The sequence below is a fragment of the Erithacus rubecula genome (genome assembly GCF_903797595.1).
Source record: "Erithacus rubecula genome assembly, chromosome: Z".
Classification (NCBI taxonomy): domain Eukaryota; kingdom Metazoa; phylum Chordata; class Aves; order Passeriformes; family Muscicapidae; genus Erithacus; species Erithacus rubecula.
The window spans coordinates 9888725-9907122 of NC_136661.1; the positions used below are offsets into that span (position 1 = coordinate 9888725).

General features: G+C 39.9%; 1 protein-coding gene across 3 annotated transcripts in view; it reads left to right on the forward strand.

The window, feature by feature from the left end:
• IQGAP2 (IQ motif containing GTPase activating protein 2) overlaps window positions 1-18398 on the forward strand; it is a 120678-nt gene that overhangs the window by 44093 nt on the left and 58187 nt on the right. The gene's annotated exons all lie outside the window — the stretch shown is intronic.

The window sequence follows — 18398 nt, forward strand, 5'->3', positions numbered from 1 at the left end:
GCACAAAATAGTGCAGGATGCTGTGTCTCTGCTAGAATTCAAAGGACGTGGTGTGTTGTTGGCCTTTCTGTGACTACAGGTCAGAAAGCTGAAGTCAAAGATGACTTAAAAAAAAAAAATGTAGAGAGCACTAGGCAATATTCTAACATGAGGACGGCTTTTTAATGTAATTGTGTTAGTTAATGTAATGAAATGCAGAAACACATTAAAAGTGCCTAAGTTGGCTATAAATCATCAAATTATGGTTGCTTTTAAACAGTTATTACTTTAGGCACCAGGGGTAGAAAAATCTGGGGAAAGTCTGTTTCCAGTGTTACATGAAGGAGATGGATACACATCACAAACTCAGTCACAGCACTTTGAGTGTTTTTTAGCTAATGTTGTTTAGCCTAACACCATTATTTGGGAGGGGAGAAATGCTTGTGTCTGAACCAAGGAGATACTGGTACAGCAAACCTGTGTCTTGCTCCTGTATGCACCAGTGCCTTCAATGAGCAGTGCTTGTTCTTTCTTGAAGTACATATCTCTTTAAGCAATTAATAAATCTGTCATTCAATGTGCAGTCAGCCCTTCTGGTTAGCAAACACTTGAAATGAGACACTGCAGTTGTGGTAGATTAAATGCTTCCAGTACACCTTGAAAAGAGTTATTAGTGTTAGATCTTACCCAAGCTATAAAATAAAAGCTAAAAGGAAAGTAGTGTATGTTAATGTGTGCCATGCTTTTATCTGTGGACAATATTCCTACTGTCTCTGTCAGCTGTGGATAGTCATTTAAATCTTCTGCCCCTACAGCAACCTTGTTCCCAAACTGTGACAGACTTAGAAACAAAGATTGGCTTTACAAACAAGATCCAATTAGTGACTAAAGAGGAAACATTCTTCTCAGCGTGGATAAGTGTCTGGATTCAGTGAAGAGTTGGAAACACTTCCATGATAATTAGCATTATTCCTCAAGACAGTCTGTAATGATAAATTGTTTCCATAGTCTTTTGTGTCCCCTTCCATCTATTTCCCAGATAAATTAATTGGAGGGCTGGACAGGGTTGAGTAGAGAGGCCTTGTTGTAGTCCTGCAGCCCTGCCTTGTGAACAGGGTTAGTGAAACTGCTGCTTACAGCTGTGGAAATGCTCAACTGGAAAAAGCAGATAAAGTTGGTTTGTACCTCAATGTATATTTGCATGCCTGCTATGAATTGCCCGTTAATAAATCAATCTATGCAAACATCTGATAGTGTGACTCTGATGTTTGGGACTGTAGAATTGTATTTGCCTGATCTCTAAGGTGCTGCTTTTCATTTGAATCAAAATGAGATTTATAGCTGCTTTTTTCTGTTATAAGCAGTGGCTGAACTTGTGTGGACCCCACAGTCCACTAGAACAATAGAAACCTTTGAAACATGTACTTCCCTAGCTATGCTCTCCCCACATTTTGCAAAGTGACTCACAGGCTAGGCCTGCCACAGTTGCCAGAAAATTATGTCATCTGGATGCTGTAGTATCCCACGTACAAACCAAAGGCTGTTTAGAAATTAGGCTGACAACTACAAAAAGGAAATAGCTGCATATCAGATACATATCTCAATTTTAAAATCTGTGTAATTGTGTGTGTGCTTATTAAATACAGGAGTAGTGCAAAAGGCATGAAGAAAAGCTTCAGTGTTCCTTGAACTGTGTGTTCTGATGGCTGCAGAGTGGGTAATCCTGTTCTCTTGCTGGTTGTCTTGTGCCAACAATAGTTCACGCAGCCAAGCTGTGTCAGATTGGGGAATTGATTTGGTCAAACACTAACATATGTATTTTGTGTTGTTGCATTAGTTCTCAGCAGGATCAGTTCCCTGGTTCCACTCTCCCCACTCCCTGGGGCACTGATGTGGCCAAAAAATTGAAGGGAAAATGTAGACAAGAGTGCAGTAGAGAATGGGAAGCAGGAGAAGCATGTTAACTTGTCCAGTGGCTGGCTATCTATCTGTACCTAAAGCAAACTTGAAATTATATCCTTAACCTCACTTAGGTAGGTTGACAGTATTTCAGATGTAAACATCTAATGTATTGACATGAGATGCTTCTTTGTGTCTCCTTTGCCCCCTGCCACATGATCCAAAAAAAACAACATTTGCTCATTGTGCTATTCTGGGACCTGGAGAAGGGTTGCCCTGGGGAGAAATTTGCCATCCTCAGAAGTCCTTTGTCACAGCAACTTGGGGCATTCTGGTGCTGGCACACAGTGATGGAGCTCCTGGCCAGTGGCCTGCACAGGCAGATGAAACATGCATTAAGACTAGGGTCAAAGGCTTTTCCTTTGTAAATGTCAAAGGCAAAAGAGGCCAACAGATACGATTTCATGGGAAAATTAACAGTCTTCTAACACTACTTTTTTGTTCTGTTCCTCTCCTGTTTCTGGCAGATGTGTCAGTTTGAGTTCTGTTGGTTTGGGAATGTATGTGGAATTTAACTTGCTACTAACCATCATGTTTTCTGATGTCTGACCCTGGCCTGGAATATTGTACACAATATATTCCCAAGATAAATAAGCAGAGCAGCATGTTTCTTATTACTTCATTTCTGTCTCTATGTTAAAACCAAACTGTGAATAAAATCTGGTGTGTAAACTGATCCACCTGTATTAAAGCACAGCATTAAGCAGGATAAGTCTAGATGTTCAGCCTAGGCACTTTACTTCCCCATGTGATACAGCACTGATTCTACTCTTTAGAGCAGTGTGCTTTGCTGCTTCTGCTGCTCCTAGTTATTGCAACCAGAATACCAACAGATGTTCCTGGTAAGACCATTAAATACAGCATGTAACTCAAATTTTTCATAATTTAAAACTCATTCAGAAAGATATCTTAGTACTTCAATTGTCCCTAACCTGTATCATATATTGGACCTGTAACTTAAAAGGAATTAGAAGGGCTCATAATTTGGCTGCCTTTCACTTGTGGAGTGCGATTTCCCATTTTGGCATTGAGGTGTCAAGTACTGTAAAAAGTGATTATGCTCCCACCAGCCTGTAACTAAAAAGCATTGAACATTGGATATTGTTCATCCTGGTTCAAATAATTGTTCTTCATAAGTCACTCAAATGCTTGGCTAATGAGATACCCATGCTGGCTGATTTACATAGATGTGAAAACCCCAAACAAAGCATAAATAAAATGTTAGATATTAAGAGAGATAGGTGCACACCCAACAATGCATGCACAAAGCTAAAAGGGGTTGCAATGCATTCCTCTTGTTGTTTAATATCTCAAACCCCCACCCAGACTTGGATCCACATTGCTTCAATATTTCTAGATGCTTTTGAGCATTCTGCTTTCCCTTGACCTGCACATTTGCTCTTGGAAAACTCTGGCTATGCAATCTGACATGCATTGAACAGATCTAAAATGATCCCAGTGCTTAGGCTGGAGTATCATGGTGACAAGACCTGTGGATTCAAAACTGGGTAACTGGAGGATTGCAGGGCAGCCTGAACCATGTTCCTGTAAGCATACATACTGATAATAAAAGTGGCTACAATAATAAAATTTACTTTTGGTCGTGTTAAAGTAGAATAGACTGAATCAAAATTTTTGTTTAAAAAAAAGCAAAACAAAACAAATCAAAACAACAAACTATCACCTCATCTAGCTTTTTGAGAAGATGTAAGATGAAGGTACTGGCAATTGCTGAAAATTTAATTCTAATTTTCTTGTGCATGTGTTTTGTCATAGAAAATTAGATCCCTTTGACAGAGGACTAGGAAGAGACTCAAAGTTCTTCCTTAAAATTAAGAACTACAACTGTGTGCAGGTTAGTTTTTGTTCTTACATAGACTACTGCTATTTAATCTCTATAACAGAAATTGATGCAACACAAAGGCAGCTTTTGTATACTGGCTGCTGTTGAATGGTGCATATTAGCAATGTAAAGACAGTGTTCTAAATTTTGCCCACCATCATTTTCTAGTTAAAGGCAGATGTGTGATTATTGCTATACAACAAATTTTCTAATATAAGTGCTGTCTCTCAAGTAAGCAAATATCTTAAATTAAAAAAAAAAAAGAAAAGTCCATGTAAAGTTTGTGTTTGACTTAGAGCCCCAAACTATCTAAAATTTGCATATAGGAAAATCTAATTAACCTTAACATTCATCATGAGAGAGATTAGGAGTCTGTCGTTTGCATGTATTCACAGTCAGTAGTAGAATACATATATACTGAAATGAGTTTAAAAATACAATGCATGTAAACTTTCTGAAAAAATCTAGGTTTAGTCTCCCTCTTAACCTAGAGCTTTTTTGACTCTCTTGCTTCACACAGTTGGTGTTTTTCTATTCAGTTGTGGCAAATACTTCACCCTGAGATGTGATATGCTGCAGTGAAAGGAGGGGATATTTTTTCAAAGCAAACTGGAAAGGAGCAGAGAAGCAGTGTTTATGTAAAGTAAGCTGTGTGAAAGGAGTGTGCTATAATTCAAGAATAACATATACATTTATAAACGTAGAATTAAATTGCTCAGGATTTTGTGAACAAGCTGTTTCTATTTTAGGACTACACCTGCCACCAGAGTGATATTGAAAAGCCAGCTTATCTTTCACTTAGCATGTTTGTAAATCATTTGCCAAGGAAAAAACCCCTTATTTCTGAAGTATAAATGCTTACACTCTTTCCCTAACCAGCCATAGTGAAGACAAAGCACTGTTGTGCTGATATATAGAAGAGAAAATTTTCCAGGTTTTTGTTTGAGAGAAGGGGATATCTTTGAATTAGGATGTTGTGCCATCTGCATGCTGGTACATTCCACTGTTTTTCATAGGACTAAGTAAAGATTATATATTTGCCATGATCAGTTGATCAGTAGAAGAATTAGTCTAGTGTTTCTTTTAAAGATATGGTCACTGTGCATGAATAAAATTTGTCTTGAATGACAACATAAGGAGTAAGATGATTAGTGGAAGAGTAGTTGCTGTTAAACATTTTGATTTCCAGTAGCTATCAAATGAGCTGATCAAGCTTGCTGCTCAGGTGGGGCTGTGTATCCCATTTGGCTCATCAGGCTGGATGTATGCTTTTTTTTAACTTTCATGTGCTTCCCCAGCCTATGTCCTGGTGTCACGTTGATGTGACTGCACCCTATAGCAATAGGGAGAGAGGTTGGTCAGATGTTGAGCCACTGTGTGGGCAACCGTGGAGTTTGCTCAGCTCTTCTTTTTCCAGACTGTCATCACCCAGGTACTTTTATGCTGACATCAAAATTCTTTAAATATCTTTTATGTGCATATCTATAAACATTCTTCCCACTTAGATACTGGATATACAGTTTATATTATAGAATTCAGTAATACTGAGTTTGGTTTCTTCAGCATAAATTATTGTTCATCCCCTCCATGAGAAACCTGCTTCTGCCAGGCCCATAACAGTTAAAATGTGGTTTTGATTGCTCTCTTTTGTAAGTGAAGCATTTAGCATGCCATTGTATAGTCTCAATAAGGCTTACCTTGGTGGTAGCAGCATTGCAAGGAAGGATATGCAGGTATCTCCTGAAAACAGTTTTGAATTTTAAAGGACTGGACATTTGACACTCGGATAAACTCTAGCCTCTTGATAAAAAAGTATTTTGAAAGTAGCTGAATGCTAACGTTGCAAAGATTTGCCTATTTGAGAACTTGATACTATGGAAGATGAGAGAAGGTATTATTTGGCAACTAGGTGGAATTCTGCTTTTCCCCTTTGAAGAAATTCCCTTCCTCTGGTGTGGTGATGAAAACATACTATCAGTCTGAAGAACTTGGAAATGGCTGTCTGCAGAAATGTCCCCTGCTTGTACTAGAACACAGATGAAGTTCTAGGGCTGACGGTGTTATGAGGAAACAAAAAGGGCAAGAGGACTGTGCTTATTCCCTTTTTTCCCCACCTGAAATAGAGGAGAGTTGTTGAGAGGGTCTTTGAGTATTTTTAAAGACCAGTGAGAGAAAAACAGTTTTCACCTCTGCATAGGAAACGTCTGATTTGGTGAACATGGAAGTTCTGCTGCGCTTTTCATTTCATTGCAAAAACACTTGCACTCCGAAATCAAAGAGTGTAACTCTCGTGCTCAGAATTAAGAATGACTGGGTGATTAAGTTTTTTTGAATATAAATATTAGTTCTCTTGAGGAAAAAGAGTATGGAGACATTTTGACTATATTGAATTGCATATAAAAAGCTGAAGTAAATATGCTATTTAAGGATTTGGCTGGATTTCAAAGGAAATGTGCAGAAGTTCTGCAAGACATATTTTTTAAAGCTTGTGTGAAGGGGAATGTCTATGGATGAAGGTGCTCTGTGTCAGAACTTTGTATTCCTTCAGTTTCAACTAGCATCTGCTGGAATATGTGCACAACTATACTAACACTCTCTTTTGAGATCTTCCTTCTTTTTGTATGTTTCTCTTGAACAATTTTAGATTCACTATTTCAGCCAAATCTGCTGTGATCCCCAGGCAATTTCTTGCCCCCCATTATGCATCTTTTCCAGTGCCCATATTCAGATTTCTGATAATCAAGCTGATGGGAGGGTAGGGATCTTATGTATTCTTTAGAGTTTGGCAAGTCTTATTTTTTCTGGAACACAGCTGCATCTTGTTCTTCTCTTGGGCTAAGATACATAACCCTCCACACCCCTTTAAAACCTCAGTCATCTTTGTCTACCAGGCTTTTTCTTTCATACTGTAGCTCTTTCTGTCCTGGTGTTCATCCTGTGGGTGTCCCTTATCTAGTTTCTACTGTGGTTGGCTCTTCCTGTCCATTTCTCTTGTTGACAGGAACTGTTTGGCATGGTGACGGTTGTGCTTCTCTTCCTCTCCCCTGTGGCAGTTGTTTTCCCAGCACTGGTGTATGATTTGTGTCCCCACACCCTGCCTGCTGCCTTGTGCAGGCTGGCTGATTGATGCTGCAGGGCCAGTAGCATCACTGCACTTTTATGTGAGGCTTCATGCTGCCCGTGATGGTCAGGCTCTGCAGGCTGCAGCTGCCTGCACTGAGAATACCCGAGTCCTACTAAAGATATACAAAAAACCATGCTCTATGAGTTACAGGGGAAAGTGGGGATCCAGTTTTTGGGGTGGCTTCTGGGTGTAACTGCAGCAGCCTCTTCCTAAAGTGTGTGAATGACACTGCACAGGTGTGGTACTTGATTGGGATAAAGTGTAGAGGAATGGGCAGTGGAAGAAAGGCAGCAAATTCACAGGTCAAAATAGCAACCTAAGTCGCTTAGGTCTCAGTGGAGGGCTGAGAGTTAACAAGTTGTGATGGCTTGCTGATTACCTTGATCAAAGTAACTAGGTCATTAATTGGCTTGGCAGCAAGGTAAATTGACTTAAAATATCTTTTGGTTCAAGTTCATAGGCACAGGATTTTTTTTGTCTGTGTTAAATTGTTAGCTGACTGCAGATTAGAAGCCCTGAGATTACTGCTGTTTATGAATAAAAATAGGAAAGTGCACCTGTAAACCATTTTGGTGTTTATTCTTTCTTGCTGTCATTTTGTGACAATAATAAAGTGACCTATACCAGCTTAAAAATTAGTTTCCTAATGAAAGAGATAAGAATGCCTAGGTGTCTGCTCTGTATTTTATTTTGATTTCAAAATAAAAATTACTGTCACTATTTCCATTTTCTAATACAGAGGTTTTTAAGCTAATTTCTGTGCCTGAAAGCTTTTGGAGGTGGTACAGGAGTATTTTCAAATAGGGGGCTATGTTGATTGAAAAAGTCTCTATTGAACTTTTCTGCAGCAGTTTTTATTTTTCAGAAATTATGTCTACAGAAATCGATGAGCAATCCTTTGTGCAGCTAACAATTTGCTAGAGGGTTAGAGCATGCTGAAATCTCACTGAAAACAGAGTACATAAGCTCCATGAGCAGTTTTAAACAGTCTCTAAAACTTGTCAGTTTTTCCTTTGGATTTTAAAATTCTTGCATTTTGATTTCCTCTTTGTGTGTGAACAAGAAAACAAAGAAGAACTTTGTTTTGCGTTCACCACTCTGCATAAAACACTGTGGTTTCTCGTAAGTAGTCTCAAACATCCAAAATAGGGTTTAAGACGACTTTACTTGCATATGGCATCTTGTGTTTAACAATGTGACCAGGAGTGGTGATAGCATTCTGACTGGGGCTGTGTAGCTGGGGCTGTGTGCTCCACTTGGCTTGGGCTGCTGCTGGCAAGGAATTGCCTATCTCTGCTTTTCTGCTGCTGGTTGACATGATGACACTGGATATCCAGAGGCATTCATGGCTTGCCTGAGTAGCAGCTGCAGTGGGAATGGTGTTGCATCAGAGCCTGGGTCAGCCATGGGCATGTGGTTCTTGTGTTACTGGGTCAGCTAGCCAGACAGTGAGGACTGCCTGGAGAGGGGAGCCAGCCAACAGTGTAGATGCTGATTGATGGTTTACCCATTCAAAACACTGAAATACTTTTATTTTGACAGGACAGAGAAAACATTTTATATTGTGGTACTTGGAGTCAAGGTGGTGGCAGGAGAACGTATCCTCAACTAGTCCCAGAGTCCATAAGACAGGCTTGATACACCAATTGATATGTTTGTGGCTTTTGAGCCAAGTGGCGTCCTATTTACCCATTTTGTCCCAAAAGCCTGCTTTTGCCAGTCCTTAATATCTCGAAATAATAATAATCTGGAAGGCTCTTAGCTGATTAAGTATTTCTTGCACCTCTCTTACTGACTTGAGTAACTTGAAGACTAGGGCGTAGATGGTAGATTCTTATCACTTGGTGAGTTCTCTGATAGGGGTGTATCACTGTTTGCTCTTGGAGAAGAGATTGTCTTGTGTATACGGATGTTGGGGATGGAGATCTCAAAATCCTTAAACTGAAGTACTGTCACCAGTCACTGACTATTTGTTGCATGACATGGTTAATTACACTGTTAAATTTTTACCATGCTGATTACAATCAAACATTTTTCTTCCTACCCTAACCTAGTCTTTGAACTATAGTGTAGCTTTCATACTGTCCTACTGCTACCTTAATACTTTAATATAATTCCTTAGTATATTCCTCATTCCAAGTGACTATTTTAGAGTTCTGTAGTTAAAACTTGTTCTTTTACCACTTAATTTCTCCAGACCATTTTCTTAAAGAATGGTTTTTTTGCTATATCTTAAATGCTATCTAGAAATATGTCTTTGAGATGCCAATTACCATTTTATGTAATTAAAATTATTAAGTTATATGTTCTCAAGAAAGAAACTCCAATTTACCCTGGGAAAATTTCAGCCAGTTTTTCACCAAGAGCCCATGTCTACATATCATATAGAAATTCTGGCTATGACCCTAAGTGTAATGCAATGCTAACTGTCTACCTCAAATCTGTGGAAAAAATATGCTATATAGTTTTGAAACTAGCAAAAAGATATGGTCCTGGAGGATCCAAAGATTTGTTCAGCAGTTATTAGCTTATGTTCTGATGCTAAAGGTGGGGCTGCAGGACACTCGTAAATATTTTTCCTGTTTTTTCTTATAGAGCAGCTGCTTTTCTTCACCAGTGTAAAGTCATACCATTCATTTCTTTGTGGATTATCAAATGCCATTATACTGCTGCCTGCATTTTCCTTATCTATAGCAGACTTGGTCTATGTGCATGTGCTTCTCCAAATCATGTAGGTTGTTATTAAGTGGGTAGGGGACTACTGTCTCTCCAGCCATGGAAAGTGGAGGAGAGCATTTCTTGCATAATCATGGGAAAAAGTAAACAGGAAAAAGTAACTGCAGGTGCTGTGCATGCTGTGTCTCACCTAAATACCTTGGTTTTAACTTTGTTCCTCAGTCTTGTGTTTCTTTTTGACATGGGACCAAGTTTAAACTCCTTGTTGCAGTTTTGTAGAGTTTACATAACACTAAACGCTTTGAACAACAGTTCAGCCTTTTACAAGCTGGCTCTTTCAGTCTTTTCACTACTTTAACATCTTGTTCTCTCATGCGTGGCTTTTAATTCTGATTTGGCTGCTGTCCTGCACCTTTCTTTAAAAGTCCCAGCTGCCTGTCTAGTAGATGTATGTCCTGGGTTATTTTATGGTTTCTGTACCTGCAGACTTCCTGTTAGTTGCTTTCACAAAACTAACCTTGGTCAGATATTGGACAGAAAAATACAAATGTCCACATCTGATCCAGTGGACTTGATTCAAGGAGTCAGAACAGCATTCTGCATCCTGCCATGCTCAAGTTTTATTTCCCCCTCTGCCATAGGTTTTCTGTGTGGCCTCAATGCAGTCTTTAGTCTTTTCCTCCTTTGGGGGTTTGTGCTGATCCAGCTGCATTAGTTGCCAGTATGCAGGTCTGCAGGCAGAGCTGTCTCCTGCTGCTGCTGCTGGTCTTGAATCATAGCCTTGGCTTTAACACTCTAAAAGCTTCTATGTGGAACCTACACTGGAAGCACTTCCCTGGGTCATTTTTCTTCCCTAGAAAAGTGTGACGATTGTAGGCATGGTAGTCATGTTTATGCCTGTCCTCTCAGCTGCAAAGAAATGTAATGGCACATCCCTCTAGGTACCTTGGGGATTAATACTTGCATGGAAGGCACTTTGCAGTGGTAAGGGCCAAACACACATAAAACTAGATCTTGATGTAAAAATTACTGTATTACTTTGATGGTATTTTTAGATGTTCTTCCATGTGTGGCTAGTTTGACAGCTGCTAGAAACAGTGCATCTGATGATGCAGTGGATTTTGGGAGAGGGTTAGCAAAAGATGCATGTTTCCTCATGGACAGCTGTGGTTTAGCTTCGGTAGAAGCTTCATCAAAATGGCTGTTGGATCGATCAGTTTGTAGAAACTATGGCTCTATTTCCTATGGATTTGGATAGGAATTACTGCCATGGCAGGGTGTAGGCTTTGGGTAAAGACTGTGATTTAAGATTAGTGGGACTATTGAGTGAAGAAGGTGTGAAGATTATCTCCAGGACTCATTGGTTATTTTACTGCCACATTCTGGGGCTTGCCAGGGGCATGCATCTTCTGCTGAAGTGGATTGGTTGGGAGACTATGAGATTATTCAAGGCCAGAACCTTTTAAATTGGTAAGTCTAAATTACCATATGTTGTTTTAAGAGGGTGCCCTAACTCTATTACCTTACTGTGGCTATAGAAGACATGATAAAGCAAAGCAACTGCTGTAGCATGTAGCAAGACAGTATAATGTGAAAGTCTAAACTACAGTCTACAGAATTTTCCTAAAGCAAACATGGTGTGTTTGGGGGAATAACTTGTTTTGCAACATTTCCACATGGAAAAATGTATAAATGTACTGTATAAATGCTTTTAATCCTGTGTCTGCTTCTGTTTATCAAATCAGTGTCTATACACATTTGTGAAAAACTAAGTTTAGATTAATTCATAAGCCAAATGCATCTTCTTTTCAGAGAAAAGCGTTGTTTTATTTGTAGGGTGACCCTTTATGTTTGTATGTGGAACTTATTACAGAGTTTGTGTCTGCACTACCTAAAATTTCATTAGTGATTTGAGTCTGTCATCTGTCTGAAATTATGCTTTCCAGGGGCCACTGAGCCACCGAGCCACCACTACCAGACTAACACAGGAAATACTTGTGTTTCTGCTGTTGTGTCTCTGCTCCCTGCTTGAAGGGAAGGCTATTAAAACTGGTCTAGACACTGCAGCTGCATGATGCATGTCAATCTAAGTTGTGTTAATTTAGTTGCACAGGTTTGGCAAGATTATTAGCAGTATTTTGTTCCATCCTTTTTGCCCCCTTTTCATTCAAACGAAAATCCAGTTCTTCACATACAAAAGGGCCACTTTAGACCATACAGTCAGCAGATTCTTTTTCTCTCCTGAGGCCTTTGAACACAGACTTAATAATTCCACCTCATTTGCCCAGGTAACATGTTGAGTACTGTTGTTTCTGCTTCGAAGAATTAGGTGAGGTTTCTTAAGGACACACACTTGCTGTGGTTGATCAGTCTCCACCACGATGGTGAGCTCCCTTCCTGGCACTGCTCTTTCTAGTGCCTCTTCAGCTTTCTTCTCCAGACCTTGATAGCTTGAAGCTGCCAAGAACGGGGGGAAAAGATGAGGCATCTCCATGGCCATCAGCCTGGGCTTTGTTGACCCTTCACTCAAGCACCTTTATCTTGAATAGCAGTCCTGGAGTTTGTGGTTGACACCTGGTGCTAAATCTTAGTGTCTCTGCAAACAGACAAGGCAACAAAACGAAGCCTTGCTGATTCCTAAGGCTGAGGACTGTCTTGAAACACATGCCTGGTGTGTTGCTGTTGTCAGCTGTGGTGTAGCTCAATGTCTTTTCTCCACCAAAATCTGGTGAGTAAACAGGACTTGGCTGCTGCTGAGTGCAGTCTACAGTGGCTGTGGGGCTGCATCCAGAGCCAGCTTCCTGAGCAGCACCTTGCCTGGTGGACTTTAATCACTGATTAACCCACATAAAGGGTGGCTGGAATAAAACAGATTAAACCAGCACATAGTATCCATGCTGCCATCTTGTGCACCAGAACTTTATAACACCTTCAACATTATTTTGTAAATATGGCAGTGTTGTCATGGCAGCAGAAATCTAGTGTGGAAAAACGTTGCTGACATGATTTATTGCTGGTTTAGTGTGCTGTGCAGGTCGGGCAAGGCGTCACTGCTCCTAGCTTCTGCTTATCTGAATTGGGTATGAAATGCATCAGAAGGGCTTTGATCAGGGAAATGAATGGCACACCAACCTTCACGCTGGCATGCACAGCTCAACTAAATGCAGAAGTGCACAGTGAGATCTGTATTGTTTTAATATTTATGCACTAGGAATCCACACATGAATGTTTCATGGCTTTCAGTGTAGCTCTTGCCGAAAGTCAGCATCCTCCCTGGTGAAATCATGGTTATAGAAAGTTGAGATGCTGTTAAATCTAACACTAGCTGGAGACTCAAAGATATGCAGTGTTGAATTTGAACTAGCTTTTGGAAGTGTAAAAAAATTGACAACTGCAAGTTTGTCCAGAATCTCTTACTAAAGGATTTGACAATTTCTTTATGTGCTGAGACCTTGTGTAGCCAAGTGATTCATGGTATCCTCCATGTTGCTGCTTTATTGTTACTTCTTGTGACATGAGAGAACTGGTGACTGGGGTGGTCTGTATCACACCTTCCTTTACCCTACTGCTGTGGCTGACCCACAATCACAACATTTGGTTGTGGGGTTTTTTTTGTTTTTTGAGGGGTTTTTTTGGTGGTTTTTTTTTTTTTTTTTTTCTGTGATTGTATTCAAATGTTATGTATCTATTTTCATGGAATGGCTGGAAGCTTTGCATGCTTTTCCTCTGGAACTAAGCTGTGGCTGTTTGTGAAATAACCTTTTCCTAAGTTTTCTGGTTTAGAAGATGTATCATAATAAACTTGCAGTATATTGAGAACAACTTCCAAAGTTAATATACAAGTTTTCCTTATAAACAAAGCAACCTTACCACTACCCCACTACTCAGCCAAGGAACACACCTAGGTTGCTTTGGCTACAGTCAGCCTCCTTTCTAAAACATTATTTTGGCAGTTAAAAGAAAATTATATTTTTTTTTTAGCAAAGGAAAATTTAAGAGTTGATATTTCTTAGCAAATCTGTAGCTTCAGAAACTAGAGGCATAATGGTATGGAATTTTAAATTATGAGTTCACATACTTCATACACTTGTTTATTTCTGAATATCTCCAAGTAAAAGTTTTGACTTAAACCACTTCTACCACTTCACAGACATTTAAAGCTAGGATCTAACATTTCACTTTGGGTCTGATTGTGGTTATTATTATTTTTCTAGCAAAAATATTTTTTTCTTTGGAACAAGTTGGAAAGCCGCATTGTACTCTCTAGGTCAGCAGAATGTTTCACTTTTGCTGAACTAGATTGAAAGGCTGTGGTTGTGAGTGAGGGAGGTAATAAATGAGTGGTAACTTACATTTATCTTGTCTTCACTACACCTTTTCCACAGCAGCATGCAGTGTTCTGAACTTTGGTTCTGGAGTCCTATGTTTTCTTCTTTGGAAGTGCCCTCCCCACAAACCTGGTACTCTTGTGGCATAAATCTGAAAAGGCAGGGTAGCAAAAGTATAAATTTTACTGCACAATTGTGTGCTGAATGTGATTGGCTTTGAGTGGGTTGTCCAAGATATCCTCTCTTCTCTGCTGAACATTGACTCCAGCATTTCCAGCCTCTTGACCTGTGTGTGTGCTTTTCTGACCACAAGACTGTCAATGAGAACTTCCTAACTGGTTCAGTTTGTAGTGCAGCATTGTTGCTTCCAGTTCCTGTGACCTTGCCTTGAATGAGACTCAGCAGGAGGTTTTTGTTTTAAAATGCAGTCTGAGCTAATTTTTACTGCTGTTGTTTTCACAGAATGATAGAGTGGTTAAAGTTGGGAGGGACCACAGTGGGTCACCTGGTCCAACTTCCCTGCTCCAGCAGGGTTGTCCCAGAGCACATGGCACAGTATCGAGTCCAGACAGTTCTTGAGCATCCCCAGAGAGGGAGACTCCACACCTCTCTGCAATCTGTTCTAGCACACAGGCAAATGTGGAAACTGGATCTCCTGGTGAGTGGCATGCTCTTTGCTGGCCTTGAGCCTGGCATAGAAGTCATAATTTTTATCTTGCCAGAAATTCACTACTGAACAGCTCTGCCATGGATTATAAAAAGTTAAAAACAGAGCTGAACAAAGCAAAAGGGAATTATACCTCAATACTCACTCCTGCCTGACTTTCTAGTACTATGTATTGAAACTGAAGTTTTGGAGATACATTTTCATTGATCAGATCTAGGTTTGTTTTTTTTGTTGAAGGTAAATCCTTTATTTCTATGTTGGCAAGTACTGCAGTATTATGAAAATCAAAGTGGGCTGTACTTATGCATTCCCAAGTATCTGTCTTTATGAAAATACCTGTTTATGCATGTTTTATCAAAACAGTATGTCTATAACTGGCATAACTGGGCAACTCTGTAGGATTGTTTGAATGATTGTTAATCTTAGATGGTACTACCCAGAACTTCAGTTATGCTGTATGCTTTACTCTGCTTCCTGAGGCTGACTTCTGTCCCTCCACCATGGAGCAGGCTTTAGGTTTAGGGTCAATGAGATGCCAGATAAACCATCATGTTCACCATTGTGTCAATTTTTCATGGCCTCCCTCAGTCAGCAAGTCAAGACTGTTAAAAGTACAGTTACAGGATTATATTGTTAAAAAGGGGTGGTAGAAATGCGTGTCCATATTTGATAGCTGTAATAGGTGTACTCTACAAATGTCATACTGAAGGAAAAGTTACTGGCTGGGTTATAGACCCCTCATCTTGTGTATCAATTATATTAACTGCTTTTTTTAGGCAACAGTTTCTGCAACAGACTTAAAAGTGATGCTGATGCTGCAGTTCTGTGTGCTCAGGAAAACGGTGGGTGAGCCAAAAGCAATGCTGCCTCTTTAGCCTTGAAGGAAAATAAATTGCTCCAGAGGTATCTATAAATCCTTACTGTTATGTGGGTATTCTGTGTTTCACTTAGCAAAACAAAAGTAGAAGCATTTCTCAGTCCAGTATGCTCCCGCTGATGATAATAACCTTCCTAAACTCACCAAACTATGTCTTAAAAAGCAGAACCTCACAAGGTTGGAAATAATGGTTCTTTCTGTTTAAAACCACAATTGCCTTCTATGTGAATCAGTGTGAAGGGAAAAAAACCACTGTAATAGCAAGAAGCACTGGGGAGAAAAGTGCTCTTAGACATGCTGATTGACAAGCAGCACAGCATGACCCAGCCATGGCACTGCCAGCCCAGAGAGCCAAACGTGTGCTGGGTGCATCCAGAGCAGAGTGGGCAGCAGGGCCAGGGGGATTCTGCCCCTCTGCTCTGCTGAGACCCCACCTGCAGTGCTGCACCCAGCGCAGGAAAGTTGCAACTTAGCCCAGCAGGTCCCAGAGGAGGATTGCAAAATTGATCAGGGAGCTGGAGCATCTCTTTTGTGGGGACAGGCTGAGAGAGTTGGGGTTGTTCAGCCTGGAGAAGAGAAGGCTCTGTGGAATACATATAGCACCTTCCAGCTGTTTGCATAACTAAGTTACAAAGTTGTTTGTATACTAGCAGGATTTAATTAAAATCTGAGGTTTTTCCTTCCTCTGATTAAACATGCACAAAACACAGTAAATCCTTTCACGGTAGCTGTTGTAGCTAAGTTCTGCAACTTCCAGACATTGGTGAAACATATCTTATATGTATTACAGCTGTAGCTGTATTCTCTGTCTTGGACACTGATTATCAAATGCTGTTTGTTGCCCTATTGCAGACCCCTATTTTTTTCTAGTGTAGATATAACTTATAGATTTTTGGCTATAAATGGAAAGAAACTTTGCATCTTTCAGTTCTACTCCACTTGGTTCTCTATAGTTTTTCCCCTCTTTTTTTCCAGTGAGTTGCTGTCATTCTCCTTCTCAAAAGATATTTATTCCCTTGTATATTAATCTGGACTTTTTGGTTTGACAGTTGTATTCTACATTACCTTTTCTTCTTTCTGCTTTCTTTGCATCCTCATGTTTCCTGTTAGTTCCTCAGGGTACTGCAATTACCTGTTAGACGTGGCAGCCTCCCTGACTAGAACAGGAGGGTTCCAGATTAATTTTATAGCCTTATCACCATGCTGGAAAAAGACCCACAACAATTTTACTATTGTTGATTTACAAAAGGTTTGAAAAGCTGAGGAGTGGCTTTCACTTCAGATTAGCATCTCATTTAGAGCTTGGGGAATGGCTCAGTTTTGTATAGTAGTACTTTTTTTGTACTGGAAGGAAGAAAAGAAATTCCAGGTGTGTACATGTGTGCATCTTCTTCAAAAACAGTTCCAGCACAGTTTCAGTACCTTGTCGATGCCCTGAACTCAAGATGTTAAAAAAACCCTTTCACAGGTAAACTGAGAATTAAAAGTGCAAAGAATCCAGTGCACAGTATAAAACGCTGCTCTAGCTCATATCTGTGGTGATGGTCCATTGAGCAGCAGGGTCAGCTGTGTCTCATGGTGAATACCTGCTGTGGTTCAGCAAGCTCCTGATGCTTATCTGTGCAATTCTTTTTCTAAAAAACACATTCTAGGAAATAAATTCTATAGGAAAAGCTAACTGGCTCAGGTAAAAATCATACTTGCCTAGAAGTACATTTTCTTCATATATTCTTGGGTTTTTTTGGAAAAGTCAAACATGAAGCCTTATTGTATAAATCTATTTAGTTTATAAAATGCCACTTTGGGACCCTTGACACAGACCCATAACACGCAAACATGTAGTGAAGGATAAAGCTGGAAAACTCGTCAGGAATATGATTCTCCTCTCTAAAGCAGCTTTTGGACTGCAGAATACAGTTATCCTAATGACAGTCTCTTAGTGCAGTTTTGTGTGATACTGTGTTGGATTTATGGGTGCCAGTTTCCTAAAGAGCTGTTTGGGTAGCCTGTGCTTCAGTGAAGCAACTTTCGTCTGTTCTGTAACAAATCCAAAAGAGGAATGGAGTAGAACATTAGTCAAGGGTTTTGATGTGAAACAAAATGATGCAGTGAACTTTCTTCTTCTACATGGTGGAGTGAAAATTGGCTCAATTTCAACATGGATCCAAGATTTCTGGTTTCTGAAGTCATCCCTATGGAGGTGATGTTAGATTTGTAATGCTGTCTTGCTTACAGTAATGCTGTCTTAGTGACAGGAAGCAAAGTGAACTAACGCCTTCAACTCTATTCTTGCCCTTCAGCTTTCTTATTTGTATTGATATTAATGTCCTAAAAATGTGGAAGTTCGACCAAGAAAATAAAATAAAAAATATTGTGGAAAGCTAAGCAGATTTAAATCCCTTGTAATGTAATGTAGCTGCTGGAAATAAGAATAATATCACAAGGCCAAAACATTTAGACCACCAATGTAAGGAACTTCTGGTCCAGTGATTAAGGCACTAATCTTTCTTGGAAGTGCTTTGGAAGCAATTTCTCTTGGCTACTCAATATAAACATACTAGATAATATGGTTTCATATCTGTTATTTGCCTTCTGAACTGGTTCTGTATTCAATGAATATTGTTCGCTGTCTAGTATCATGTCTATCACATCTTAAGTGTCAAATGTGTAACTAGTTTAGCACCTTGGAGGATTTAGTCACTAACAAGAAGCCATATTTCAACCTACTTACTGCCAGGCAGAACTCAAATGTGCAAATTACTTTGGGCTTTTCCACAAACCTTCACTTGTCCTGCCAGCAGCAGTGCTGGGTTTCATGGGTGAGAGGGGAGAGCTCCCATGCAGGAGGAGGAAAATCTGCAGGGGTGCTCTGTACTGAGTTGGGCATTGCTGTGAGGGTGTGTTGCACAGCACACTGGCTACAGGAGCCTGCCTCACCCAGGGCA